Raw genomic sequence first — 14769 nt, 5'->3', positions numbered from 1 at the left:
CAGTATTTGGCCCATGGAAAATAATAAATAAATGTTAGCTAATGATATTTTTCCCCTTCTCCTTATCTGAAGAGTTCACAGTTGTAAAGCTCCCATCCAACAGGCCCTCTGAAAAGGCTCTTTTCCATGTGAGAGATATCTCTACACTATAACTAGACTATAGCAAGAATCTGCTTATATTTTAGGAAACGTTGACCTCCAAAACATCTATTGTGCTTCTTTTTCTAGTGGTTCCTGACTAATCAGGCACCTAACAATACTTTCCACCACTAAATTATATGACCTTGTAAAGAATGAATTTTCACTTGAAAATGAGGTAGACCTGCTACCTACACTCAAAGAATCTTCAGCTTAACAGAAGAGCTTAAGCACATCTCCCATAACTATAATACAAGTAGACAGTAACAGGTGTCATTAGAAGGAGAGTAAGTAACCCCTTAAATTATTGCAGAAACCCCAGCTAAATGCTCCCACCTTGGACTGGAATTTAATCCAACTATCCTCTTCAGCAAATTAAAGATAATTCTTGCTAATGACACTATACAGACTATGGAATGGGGATAAAACATTCACACTGCATATCAGTCAGAAAAGGATACAGTAAAAAATATGCCAAAAGTTGTAGTGGCAGACTGGTACAACCATTATGGAAAACAGTATGGAATTTTCTAAGAAAAGTAAAAATGAATATGCCTTTTGACCCAGCAATTCCACTGTTAGGAGTATATCCTAATAACTCTGAAACACCAATCCAAAAGAGCTATGTACCCCAATGTTCGTAGCAGCACAATTTACAATAGCCAAGAGTTGGAAGCAACCTAGGTGCCCATCAGTAAATGAATGGATCCAAAAACTATGGTACATTTACACAATGGAATTCTATGCAGCAGAAAGGAAGAAGGAGCTCCTACCCTTTGCAACAGCATGGATGGAACTGGAAAGCATTATGCTGAGTGAAATAAGCCAGGTGGTGAAAGACAAATACCATGTAATCTCACCTTTAACAGGAAGCTAAACGACAAAACAAACAAGCAAGCAAAGTATAACCAAAGATACTGAAGTAGAGAACAGGCTGACAGAGACCAGAGGGGAGAGGGGAGAGAATTTCAGGGGAAAAGGGGAAGGATTTACAGGAACAAGTATAAAGGACACATGGACAAAAACTAAGGGGGGCGGGAATGGGAGGGAGGTGGGGAGCACTGAGGGGGTGGGCTGGGATGGGAGTAAAAGACATAAAACTGTACTTGAACAATAATTAAATTTTTAAAAATGCTTTTAAAAAAGTTGTAGTGGCTAATAAGGAAAAAGTTGACTTCTTGCATATCCAAAATTGACAAGGAGAATCTGCTCATCATAGCCACGCAAGAGTCCAGGCTGATGTAAGCTCCATTTCAACACATGCCTCCTCAGTGCTGAGAGGGAGAATTCTTCCAAAAAGCATGACCACTGTTGTTTGTACCATTTCTGCCTGGAAGAGACACTCTCTACTTCTGTTCACATTCCATTTGCCAAAGCAAGTCACACAGCCGTGTCTGAGTTCAGCAGAGTGACGGTGTCTACTCCTCCCCCAGGGAGGCCCACTGTGTGCCTGTGACCAGTAATACCTCTACCACTTAGAATGTGTGAGGGAAAAACAGTAACTGCCTGTATTATCTAGAACTGACCTCATTCCTCTTTGGAGCCCAACTCCTGGTGATGGTGAAAGATTCCAGCCCAGGATTGCGCTAAAGTCTTCTGATTACCTCTAAGCCAAGACTCTCAATGAGAATGCAAGAAGGTAGACCAAAGGCCACAGGCCAGGTCCTTAGCCCTCCTTCTCGCCCATCACCAAGCCTCCTTAGCTCTAAGCTCAGCCTTCCAAACTTGGGGTTTGTGTTATTTAAAAGGAAGCTTTCCGAATTTAGAAAGATGTGTTCTTTTCAACAATGCCTGGCTTTCAATAACTGCCTCACTGTAGACTTACATCTAATGTGAATGGTATGAATTGGACAATGACAAATGAGCTATGTGGAAACATGTAACTCCCTTTATTTTTATACCTGTACACACTTTGCTTTGACAAGCTTCCGTTCCACTTGACAGTAAGAAAACTAAATTTAGTCCAATCCATGAGACTTGGCCCAGTCTAAAGTTTTTTTTTTAATTCACTTCAGGAATTACTGTCTCAGTTAATATCATTCAGGTCACCTTCTAGCTTCCTTCTCCTCCTCCCCTTTAACTCTGTACCTTGAGGAGAGGGCAGGATTGCAAACCAGCACCTGCCCCACTCACTTCTGCAGGGAGGTTCTGGGCCTGCAGAAAAAGTCCAGCATCCTTGCCACACCATGTGGTGGGGACCCAGACACTCTCTCCATCCCTCTCAGCTGCACTATTCCATGGTCCCTTCATAGTCAGCTGTAACAATGCACATCTGTCAGCCCCTAGTCTTCATAGGCACTTCTGGCAAGAAGCTTCATGTTCTAGAATCACCCTTCAAACTTCACATGACACTCCCAGGGACCCTTTGGGCTGGTGGGGGTAACAGAGAGAAGAGGTCGAGTACCCTCTAGACCTCTGCAGAGGGGAGAAAGGGGAAGAGACCAAGTGCCTAATGTAACACTCCATGGACTTTGCCCTCTGGAAGAAGTCCCTTCTCCTTTTCCAGATGGTTTTTTATTCTCCCCTCCAGGCAGAAGGAGGCTGAACCAGTTTTTCTGGGAGCAGTTATCTTGGCACACACCTGACAAGCTGTCACTGGATATGGACTTGAATAATGCATGGATGAGTAGTCACGACGGAAGGAATGTTGAACCTGTGGTCCAATATTTCAAGTTATTTCCCCACGTAAATATTTCATACATGCTGCCTCCACAGCATGAACTTTAAAAGGTCAAGCTCTTGATTTATCTCTTGTTCCCCCAAATGTCTAGTTTAATGAATACTTCTGGAATACTGAAATGTATGATCTATAAAGCAATACCTTGAAAAGATCCTAATTGTCATCCCTCCATGTTTCCTCTGCCTCTTTAGTCCCAAGTCCTCACAGCAGAGCTCACAGATGCCTTTTTCCCACTGGTCAGCAGTAATATAATCTGGGGCTTAAGATTCACAGTTGCTAGATGCAGACCAAGATGGAGTGCAAGCTTGGCTCTCCAGGGACATGCAATGAGTCAAGAATTGAGAAGAAGCCAAGAACTGGGTCAGATCTAAAGAGTCAGTGTTGGGCCCTATCCATTATTTATTAGGAAACATTATTTATCTGCCTTCAATTTCTCGCTCTCTCTCTCTCTTTCTCTCTGTCAACATGCACATACACACAGTCCTTAAACAGAGGTAGGAGTATTCCCCCAGCTATTTTAACAGTTGGTGAGATAAGTGAGATAGCGTATGTGAAAAGTGCTGTCATTTGTAATAGGCTTTGAAAGTGTAAGTTGATGTTAGTAGAGATGATGATTTTTTATCACATCTCTTGAACTAATTTGCTCATGGAATGCCCCCCCCCACACTTACTTTGCAACAATACAGCAGAGTAGACGTGACTGTGGCTGTTGACACTACAGAGACAGACGTTTGAACCTGGCTCTGTCACTCACTGGCTAGGACCCTTAGCAAGGTTTTTTCTTAGCAAGTTTCTTAAACTCCCTGAGGCTCAGTTACTTCATCTATAAAATGGAGATAATACTAAATGTATAATATTATGGATCATAAAAAGAGATCAATGAAGAAGAGCCCATTATTACTTTTTACTACCTTATTTTTTACATTTGTCAAGCGACCCCACACTTTGCTTCTCTTAGATCCTTACCTGATAATCCAGGAAAAATATACAAGCCTGGACAGCTGGGCACTCTCATTTGAGAGCGTTCATCACACACATGTTGTAGAAAGAGACTTAACTGACACAATACCAATAACATAGCCTCTCAAAACATTAAGCCTCATCCCTTTTCTGGAAGAGCCATGAGAAGCTAAGTAAGAAACAGAACGGATCCTACCAGACCAGCCCACAAGGGGTCTAGGGCACCACAATAAACCTTTGCTCAAGTATTTGGCAGCTCCTGACCTCACTGCACTCACTGAGAATACATGATGAATGGCACTCATGTGCAGCACCAAGACTAAGGCTTTGGCACAGATGAAATATGCTGCAAGTTGTACACAATTCCCCCTTCTCCAGCTCACTCTTATCTTGTAAGGCTCACAGAAACACCAGCAAGTCCCATGTCCTTGGATGACCTTGTTAAACAGATTGCTCTGTGTTTGCTCTAATTTCTAGTGAGTAATTCATTTTAAAACTTTGGTAGCTATTATTAATCACAGATTACTTGTGTCACACCTCAAAAAAGACCTGTCTCAGTTGAGAACTGCTGCTCCAAATAATGACTACTGGAATTAGTTTACAATGCTGATGCTAAACAGCAAAATACAAAGGGAACCAACCGTATGGGAAAACATATTTGCCAGTGACACCTCAGACAAGGGTTTGATCTCCAAAATATATAAAGAATTTATACACTCCACACCAGAAAGACAATCCAATTAAAAAATGGACAAAGGACCTGAACAGACACCTCTCCAAGGAGGACATACAGAGGGCCCATAGGCATATGAAAAGATGCTCAGCATCACTAGCCACCAGAGAAATGCAAGTTAAAACCACAATGAAATACCACTTCACACTGGTCAGAATGGCCATCATAAACAAATCAACAAACAAGTGTTGGAGAGGTTGTAGAGAAAAGGGAACCCTAGTGCACAGTTGGTGGAAATACAGACTGGTGCAGCTACTGTAGAAAACAGTATGGAGTTTCCTCAAAAAACTAAAAATGAAACTGCCTTTTGACCCAGTAATTCCACTGTTGGGATTATACCCTAAGAATCCTGAAACACCAATTCAAAAGGACCTATGCACCCCTATGTTCATAGCAGCACAATTTACAATAGGCAAGTGCTGAGAACAGCCTAAGTGCCCATAAAAACACTGATGAGTGGATAAAAAAACTGTGGTACATTTACACGGTGGAATACTATGCAGCAGAAAGAAAGAAGGAGCTCCTACCCTTCATGACAGCATGGATGGAACTAGAGAGCACTATGCTAAGTGAAATGAGCCAGTCAGTGAAAGACAAATTCCATATGGTCTCACCTATAAGTGGAACCTAATCAACAAAACAAACAAATGAGCAAAAAAGAACCAGAGATATGGAAAAAAAGAACAAACTGACAGTGACCAGAGGAGGGGGGGGAATAACAGGGGAAAGAATGGGAAGGGTCAAGTCAAGGAACATGTACAAAGGACCCATGGTAAAGGACAATGGGGTAGGGATTGCGTTTGGGAGCGGGGGTTGGACGAGACAGGGGAGACCAAGGGGGGGATAATGGGGACAACTCTAACTGAACAACAATAAAAAAATGTTTTAATAAAAAAATTAAATACTGATACTAAGTGTTACTTATTAGTAGAATTTGCAGTAACCTAACCCAGCCTGTCACCTGTATTCTGTTATATGCAATATTGTTTCTTCATCGATCCAAAGTGTTTAAAAGGACAGCATGATTTAGGAATGGTTTATTGCATCTTCTTATCTCAAATATTTTCTACATAGCTGCTCATGGTCATTTTGAATATCATAAATTCACTGTCACCAAGCTTTTTAAAAATAATATACCATTTGTAAAGTGCCTTGTGCTGAGACATGTTTTCATTTTTGTCTTTATGACATATAATTAAGATTGAAATATTATACTTGCTCGCCAGCAGGTGTACTCCTGTGCAGTTCATATTTGTGACTACTCTTAGAATAATTATATAGTAAGCAAATAAAATTAAAGATACTTAATATAAACGGTTACCCTCAAGATACACTGCCCATACTAAACTGTCTATATATCTGGCCTTCATCTCAATGGGCAACCAACAGATGGAGTGCTCTGTTTGCCACAGGAGTTCCGAGCTTCTAAATGTGCCTAATGGGAATTCCATCACTTGCACCAGCTGCACCTGTGACCTCCTTGCCTTCCACTTGCCAGTTTCAGAATATATGAGGCAGTTGTAAACATGATTTTAAAATACAACATATGCAAATATGGTTGTACTTGACATATTTACTCTAGTGCAAAAAAGAAGAATCTGTCCTTTCTGCTTTAACCTCTGGAATTATGGGCTGTGTGGTTTTCCATTTTCTGCGTCTTTTTGCAAAATGGTATTTAATGCCCTTCAGCATCAAGAGAATTTTTAAGCGTTATTTTTTAACACATATAGAAGGGGGAAATATGGTTTCTTTTCTGGGGTAAAACTTTATAAACAGTTCTTATTTTCCTATCAAATAGAATTAAATAACTGAAAGGTAGAATTTGAGATATTTGAAAGGTATTCTCAACCAGAAATAACTTCCTTTCCAAGGCCTGAAAGTTCTCCACTGATGACGCATTATTTGGGGTTCAGTAGTCTGTTCGGGCACCATTTCTATAAAATGCAATAGGCAGAGCCGGAACTGAAACCCAGTTCCATTCGCTATATATAACAGTCTTGCACTGCTTCGCTTGGAGAATAGTCACCAACAAGGTAAATGTAAAGGAATTTTTTTAATTCACTTTCATAAATGAGAGGAAAGATATTGGTACATGAAAACACTGAGCAAGAAGCGATTAGAGCCCTGGCTGGTGTAGCTCAGTGGATTGAGCACAGGCCTGCGAACCAGAGGGTCGCAGTTCGATTCCTAGTCAGGGCACATGCCTGGGTTGCCGGCTAGTTCCCAACAAGGGACACACAAGAAGCAATCATACACTGATATTTCTCTCCCTCTCTCCTTCCTTTCCCTCTAAAGATAAATAATTTTTTTTAAAAAAAGAGAGATTAGAACACAGGAAAAGGGCACAGATAAGGAAGTTAGGAGGTGTCAAAGAAGGACATCTACTTCAGTTTGCCTTGAGTTGGCCATCGCTTGAGTTGACTTCTAAGAAGAACTCTGTCCACAATGTAACCTAGTGCTGACCCATTCCACCTTAAAGACCTCCTGTCTGACATTCTACTTCAGTGGCCCCTGTTTATAAAACATGGATTATAATATGTCAGACCAGGTTCAATAAAGAATGAAACATCCAGCCATTTTTATCTGCGGCCTTACTGAGCAGGTTGTAAAATGGCCTTAGCAAAACACTGCAGTAGCAGTGAGCACCCCTAGCACCAGGCTGTGTACCCCACCAAAAGCAAAAGAGCTCCTTGGTCAAACGACTCACTCCAAGTCTGGGGCAGAAGATGCTTCAAGATGAGTCTGGGACCTGCTTTTGAAAAGAAGCTTTCAAGAGCAAATGAGTTCCTGATACAGAAAAATAAGTACCCATAACAAAAAACAGTAACTAAAGTAAGTTGAAACACACCAGTCCTGTGGAGCATTAAAACACATGAAAATTCCTAAAGAAATAAAAAGGAGGGGGAAAATGTTCCCGATTAAAAGAAATTTAGCAGACATAAAATTAAATGCTTGTTTGGTCCTTGCTTAGATCCTGTTTCAAACAAGCTAATTGTGAGAAGACATGATGGGACAACCTCAGTATGGACTGGGCCTCAGATGGTATGGGTGATAAGGAATTTTTAATGAACTATTGCTGCTCATTTTTAAGACATTAATATTAATTTTGTTACATGTGCAAATAGGTGGTTATGTTTTTTTGAAAGTAATCATTAGCACTTCTGGCCAAGATGGAGGTGTAAGTAGACACATTGTCGTGCCTTCTTGCACGACCAAAATAAGGACAACAACAATTTAGAATAAAATAACAACCAGAACTGACAGAAAATTAAACTGTATGGAATTTTGACAACCAAGGAGTTAAAATCTACACATTCATCCAGACCAGTAGGAGGGGCAGAGCTAGGCAGAGAGGGGTCCAGCAAAAAAAGCAGTGATGCCAGCATGCAAGGCAGCAGCAGGCAGACCCTGGGCACACAGGCGGCAGCTGGCAGACGCAGGGGGCGGAGAGGCAACGGGCAAACCCAGCAAGGCAGCAAATGAGAAGCAGGGCATGGCATACAAGGCCACTGGCTGATTGGGTAGTCCCACATTCATGTGCAGATAAACCAGATGAAACTGGGGAGTGAGACAGACCATGCAACCCAGGGTCCCACCCTGGAAATAAAGCCTCAAAATACCAATTAAACACCTGTGGGGGTTGAGGCACAGGGAGAGACTCCCAGCCTTACAGGAAAGTTCGCTGGAGAGACCCACAGGGTCCTAGAATGTACACAAGCCCACCCACCTGGGAATCAGCACCAGAAAGGCCCAGTTTGCTTGAGGGGAGTGGTGGAGGGGACTGAGAGAGCAGAGCAAGTGCCATTATTCACTCTCAGACCCCGCCCCCACAACAGTGTCACAACCCAGCAACTGGGTTGCCCCGCCCCGATGAACACCTAAGGCTCCCCTCATAAATAATAAGCATGACAAGACCAAAAAAATCTGCTCAGACAGAAGAACAGATCAAAGCTCCAGAAAAAATACAACTAAGTGATGAAAAGATAACCAACCTATCAGATGCACAGTTCAAAGCACAGGTGACCATGATGCTCACAGAATTGGTTGAATTTGGTCACAAATTAGATGAAAAAATGAAGGCTACACTAAGTGAAATGAAGAAAAACGCACAGGGAACCAATAGTGATGGAAAGAAAACTGGGACTCAAATCAAGGGAGTGGACCAGAAGGAAGAAAGAAATAACCAAATAGAAAAGAATGAAGAAACAAGAATTCAAAAACATGAGGAGAGGCTTAGGAACCTCCAGGGCATCTTTAAACGTTCCAACACCTGAATCATAGGGGTACCAGAAGGGGAAGAGGAAGAGCAACAAGTGGAAAACTTATTTGAACAAATAATGAAGGAGAACTTCCCCAATCTGGCAAAGGAAATAGACTTCCAGGAAATCCAGGAAGCTCAGGGAGTCCCAAAGAAGGTGGACCCAAGGAGGAACACACCAAGGCACATCATCATTATATTAGCCAAGATTAAAATGAAGGAGAGAATCCTAGAAGCAGCAAGAGATAAGCAGACAGTCACCTACAAAGAAGTTCCCATCAGACTGTCAGCTGACTTCTCAAAAGAGACCTTGCAAGCAAGAAGGGGCTGGAAAGAAGTATTCCAAGTCATGAAAGACAAGGACCTACATCCAAGATTGCTCTGTCCAGTAAAGCTTTCATTTAGAATGAAAGGACAGATAAAGTGTTTCCCAGATAAGGTCAAGTTCAAGGAGTGCATCATCACCAAGCCCTTATTATATGAAATGTTAAAGGGACTTATCTAAGAAAAAGATAAAAAACATGTATAGTAAAACCACAGCTAACTCACAATCATTAACAACCACACCTAAAATAAAAATAGCAAACAACTAGAACAGGAACAGAACCACAGAAATGGACATACCTGGAGGGTTAGCAACAGGGGAGTGGGAGGAGGAGAGAGGGGGAAAAGGTAGAGAATAAGTAGCATAGATAGTAGGTAGAAAATAGGCAGGGGGAGGGCAAGAATAGTGTGGGAAATGTAGAAGCTAAAGAACTTATGAAACATGGACATGAACTAAAGTGGGGGAATGTGGGTGGGAAAGAGTGTGAAGGGTGGAGGGGAATGAAGGGGGGAAAAGGGGACAACTGTAAAAGCATAATCAGTAAAATACATAAAGGACTTCCGCCAAGATGGAGGCGTAGGTGGAAGCTCCTTGCTTCTGTGCACAACCAAATCTAAGAACAACTATTTTTAACAATAATAAACATAACCAAACCACACAAAAAATTGACAATACGGAGTCCAAAAAAAAAACAAAATGCTCAGCTAAACTGATAAGAGGGGCGAAGCCAGCAGCGGAGTGGGTTGACCCAAAAAGATCCCTGACCTGGTGGTGCGCAAGCAGCCGAAGGCGCGGATCTCGGACTAGCTACTGGAGCACACAGGGAAGAGGCTCGGCTGGCTGTCTGCGGTAGGTCGCGCATTTGCGTGCAGATAAACCAGTGAAGAGGCGAGCATTGAGGCCGCAAGGCGCAGGGCAGCAGGCTCCTACAATTCCGATCAGATAAACAGTCCTGCCGAGTGGTGGGACTGGTCATACTGGGCTAGCCCAGACGACCGCCATTGCTCCCTCTCTGACCACGCCCCCACACGCAGCGTCACACAGCAACCTGGGTGGCCCCGCCCTGGCTCCTCTTACTTACCAGTGCAAACAGACCAAAATGGCTCAAGAACGACTCAGAGCCCCAGAGCCGATAAATCTAAGCGAACAAGAAATAGCCAAACTTTCAGATGCACAGTTCAAAACACTGGTTATCAGGATCCTCACAGAACTGGTTGATTTTAGTCACAAATTAGAGAAACATATGAAAGTTAAACTAAATGAAATGAATGGTAATGCAAAGGAAACCAATAGTAATGGAAAGGAGACTGGGACTCAAATCAAGGGAGTATACCAGAAGGAAGGAAAAAATGACCAAACAGAAAAGAATGAAGAAACAAGAATTCAAAACAATGAGAGCCTTAGGAACCTCCAGGACATCTTTAAACGGTCCAACATTCGAATTATAGGGGTACCAGAAGGGGAAGAGTCATGAGTGGAAACCTTATTCAAACAAATAATAAAAGAGAACTTCCCCATTCTAGCCGAGGAAATAGACTTCCAGGAAATCCAGGAAGCTCAGAGAGTCCCAAAGAACTTGGACCCAAGAAGAAACACACCAAGGCACATCATCATTACATTAGCCAAGATTAAAATGAAGGAGAGAATCCTAGAAGCAGCAAGAGATAAGGGGACAGTCACCTACAAAGGAGTTCCCATCAGACTGTCAGCTGATTTCTCAAAAGAGACCTTACAGGCAAGAAGGGGCTGGAAAGAGGTATTCCAAGTCATGAAATCCAAAGACCTACAACCAAGATTGATCTATCCAGCAAAGCTTTCAGTTAGAATGGAAGGACAGATAAAGTGCTTCTCAGATAAGACCAAATTCAAGGAGTTCATCATCACCAAACCCTTATTATATGAAATGTTAAAGGGACTTACCTAAGCAAAAGAAGATAAAAAAGTTGAACAGTGAAAGGACAGCAAACTCACAGTTATCAACAATCACACCTAAAACAAAAGCAAACTAAGAGGACAGCTGGATCAGGAGTGAACCATAGAAATGAAGATCACATGAAGGGTTAGCAACAGGGGAGTGGGAGAAGGAGAAGGTACAGAAAATAAGTAGCATAGACGGCAGGTAGAAAATAGACAGGGGGAGGGCAAGAATAGTATGGGAAATACAGAATCTAAAGAACTTGAGACATGTGGTCATAAACTAAAGGGGGGGAATGGTGCGGGAGGGGTGTGCAGGATGGAGGGGAATGAAGGGGGAAAATAGCAACTGTAATGGTATAATCAATAAAATTTTAAAATATTTCTGTTAAAAAAGAATATAATACAATAATTAATAAATAAGAATGTAAGAATAAACTCTGTGTTTCACATACTCACAACTGTAAAACCTCCTTTTGCCTATCCTGTGTATCAAATGCTCAGAAATACTCATGAGCCCTGGCTGGGTAGCTCAGTTGGTTGAAACATCATGCTGATACACCAAGATCATGAACTCAACCCCCAGTCAGGCACATACAAAAATCAACCAATGAATGCATAAGTGAGTGAAAAAACAAGTCCATGTTTCTCTCTCTCCAAAATCAGTATCCTAAATTTTTTTAAGTGATCAGTTCCTTCTCCTTCCTTTAATGCAACAAAGTGAATTTCTTGTGCAAGTTTTTGTATCTTTTCATCTTCTCCTATGTGTTTCGACACACACACACATGCACACGCATGCACACATGCACACACATACAAATCTTAGCCTGGCATTTCTGAAAACTATAAATAACAAAAGGCTCCACCAGGAAATTTTATGAGGTGAGGCATTTTCAAGGGGCATGTCACCTCCCCACAAAGCAATTCACTGGGAAGTTGTCCTCTTTCCTCACAGGTGTAAATGACCCTGTCTCTAGGGTTTTATAACTGGATTCATTTCAATTCTGCTTTTTTCCTTCCCTACTTCCCCCATTTTCAGTCCTGACTTTAGCAACTTGTCCAGGTCTGTGATGCTTTGATTCACACCTCCCCAGTTTGCCTCCCAGTGCCTCTCCAGGAACAGAGAAGCCACTAAGCAGGACTTCAAATCATAGAGTTCAAACCCAAATTGCCTTTAAATTTGCTCTTCTCAGTGACCCCCCCTCAATGATTTTACAAGCATAGTTTCAGTTAGGCAGGATCCCCAAGTCGATATCTTTTCCTTTGTTTTTAATAGGGATTTTCTTTTTTTTCTGGCAAGGGAAAGCTTTGGAAACAATGTATATTTGTTTGGCCCTGGGGGGGGGGGGAGGAGGTGCAATATATTTATGTCACTTTTTTATAAAAACTGCATTTAAATTCAATGCTCAGTACACAAAGAGGTGCCTCGAGAAAATGAAAAGAATGAACCTCGGCATACTTAATGTTAAAATCTGGCAAACGGTTCTGAAGGTTGGTTTCCAAATCTGCACCTTAGAACCATTTCTTTCTCTCAGAGCACAGACACCACGGAGACGGGGGACCCGAGGAAGGAAATGGATGATCAGGCAGCATCACAACTCATTTCTCAGTTGGCAGCCTTTTAAAGCCTCTTAAATCCTCAATAGCAACTGCCCTGTCCATTCCGCTTCCCCTCCTTCTGCCTGATGTCTTCAGCAGACTTTGCCACCTCTGTTTTCATGGGCCTAAACATTCTATCCACTGCTCAAATCAGAAAAAGCACCTAACACAAACCATCTGAACATACACACCCAGCCATTTAATGGCACGGATCGTTCCTGGTATCTGAGGTCCTGCCCAGTGAGGAAACCCTGTTTTTAGCTCGGACCGCAACAAGAATGTTGTTTGTCGTGTGACAGGGAGTGAAGTGGAAGTCCTTCCATTTGGCCAGCAACGAGAGCAGAACCTATTACCAGAGCTCAGCGCTGAGACAAAGCAGAACCAGGCTATGCAACCTAAGCAGGACTTGCCCAGTTCGTAAGGACTGGAAGCAGGCTTTTTGCAGGGCCGTTTTGTTTGCATGGCTGTTGTAGAAGAAGGAAACCTCCTTAGCAACACAAAATGGAAAAATTGGTATTTAGCACATTGATTCTCAACTCCGGCTGCACATTAGAGTCACCCGGGGAGATGTTTTTTTAATGGAAATGTCTGGGTCCCACCTCCAAAGATACTGCATTTAAAAGAGAGAAATTCCACTAGGGATTGGGAATAACTGACTTAGAATGTGGAGACTGGAGATCCAAACCCTGACCGCAGAAAGGGCCTCCCGGGCAGCACCCTGACAGATGAAGGTGAACAGGCTGGACAGCACGAGCAAGGGAGACTCCACCACCATCGCGTCCTGCCATGGAACCCTGCAGGGGAACTTGATTTTTGTATCAAAACTCTACTGTGACTTTATCCAGTTGGTTATTTTTATACTAGCTCCTCACTGCTCAAACCGTAGTTCTTGGACTAGCAGAGCAGGCGGCTCTCAGGAGCTTGTGAGAAATGCAGATTGTCGACTCCTCCCCAGTCCTGAAGCATCAGAATCTGTGTTTGAATGAGATCCTCTCAAGTAACAAATTTGCTCATCGAACTTGGAGAAACAATAGTCTCTCTCTTTACGGAACTGTGAGCTGGTGATCCCTCCAGAAACTTGTTTTTATAAATTGATGGGAAGGATGAATGGAAAGATTGCTTTGCTTGTGGTTTGGTTTAATTTGCTAAAGAATAAGGGGTTTCATTCATGAGTGTTTGAAGAGAAAGGAGGAGACAAGGACAGTGGATAATGTGATGTTTTAAGTCTGAGTAGGGAAAGAAATGAAGTCAAAGGTGAAGGAACTTGCCCTGGCCAGATGGCTCAGTTGTTTGGAGCATTGCCCCCATACACCAAAAGTTTAAAGTTTGCAGGTTCGATCCACACTCAGGGCACACACCCAGGTTCTGGGTTCCATCCCATCCCCTAGTCAGAGCACAGATGTGAGGCAACCGGTCCATGTTTCTCTTTCACATCAGTGTCTCTCTCTCTCTCTGTCTCTCTCCCCGCACCTTTCCTCTCTAAAATCAATACATGTATCCTTGGGTGAGGATTTAAAAAAAAAAACATGAAAGGACTTTTCCTAAAAGACTCAGTGAGTCCCTGGTCACAGAGTGGTGCTCTTGCAGAACCCAGATGATGAAGCTCAACACTGAGACAGGCTCTCTCACAGCCGCCCCACACCCAGCTCCCAGCCCTGCACCGACAGGACCAGGACTGCTGGGATGAAGACACCTGCTGATAGCAGCCTTGGCACATAGGCTGGCGTCTTTGAGAAGGGGATCGAAACAACAATAAGGCTCCTTGTCAAGGCGGCAGCAGTAGCAGTGGAGCAACTAGAATCCTCCCCGAGTGGATGAGCCTGGCACACAGCAGGCATTCAGCAGGTGTCTGTGGAGTGGACAGGCGGGTGGCAGACGCCGCCAGGAGACTTCGGGAGTAAGTGGAGACAGGGAATCTGCAAGGGGACTGAGCACTACAGAAATATCAAAATGTAAAGATGAATGTATGTGGCCTCATTTGTACCCACGGACAGCACAGTGAGAGTGTCATCGCAAGGTCCGAACCAAACGACTTCCACATGGTTTCATCTCTAGAGATTCCTCGGATAGGTGGATTCTCACCTAATCTTTATTACCAACATTATGGTTCCCAAAGTCATTATTCTGAAAATTTAGTGAAGGAAAAAGTAAACGAAGTAAAC

General features: G+C 42.8%; 1 pseudogene; it reads right to left on the bottom strand.

The window, feature by feature from the left end:
* Positions 1-13382, bottom strand: part of LOC119064214 (60S ribosomal protein L35a-like) — a 109513-nt pseudogene extending 96131 nt beyond the window's left edge.
* Positions 13383-14769: the final 1387 nt, after the last annotated feature.

This window comes from Artibeus jamaicensis, unplaced genomic scaffold (genome assembly GCF_021234435.1).
Source record: "Artibeus jamaicensis isolate MK-2021 breed Jamaican fruit bat unplaced genomic scaffold, CSHL_Jam_final contig_233, whole genome shotgun sequence".
Lineage (NCBI taxonomy): Eukaryota > Metazoa > Chordata > Mammalia > Chiroptera > Phyllostomidae > Artibeus > Artibeus jamaicensis.
This window is presented reverse-complemented; position numbering and strand designations above follow the sequence as displayed.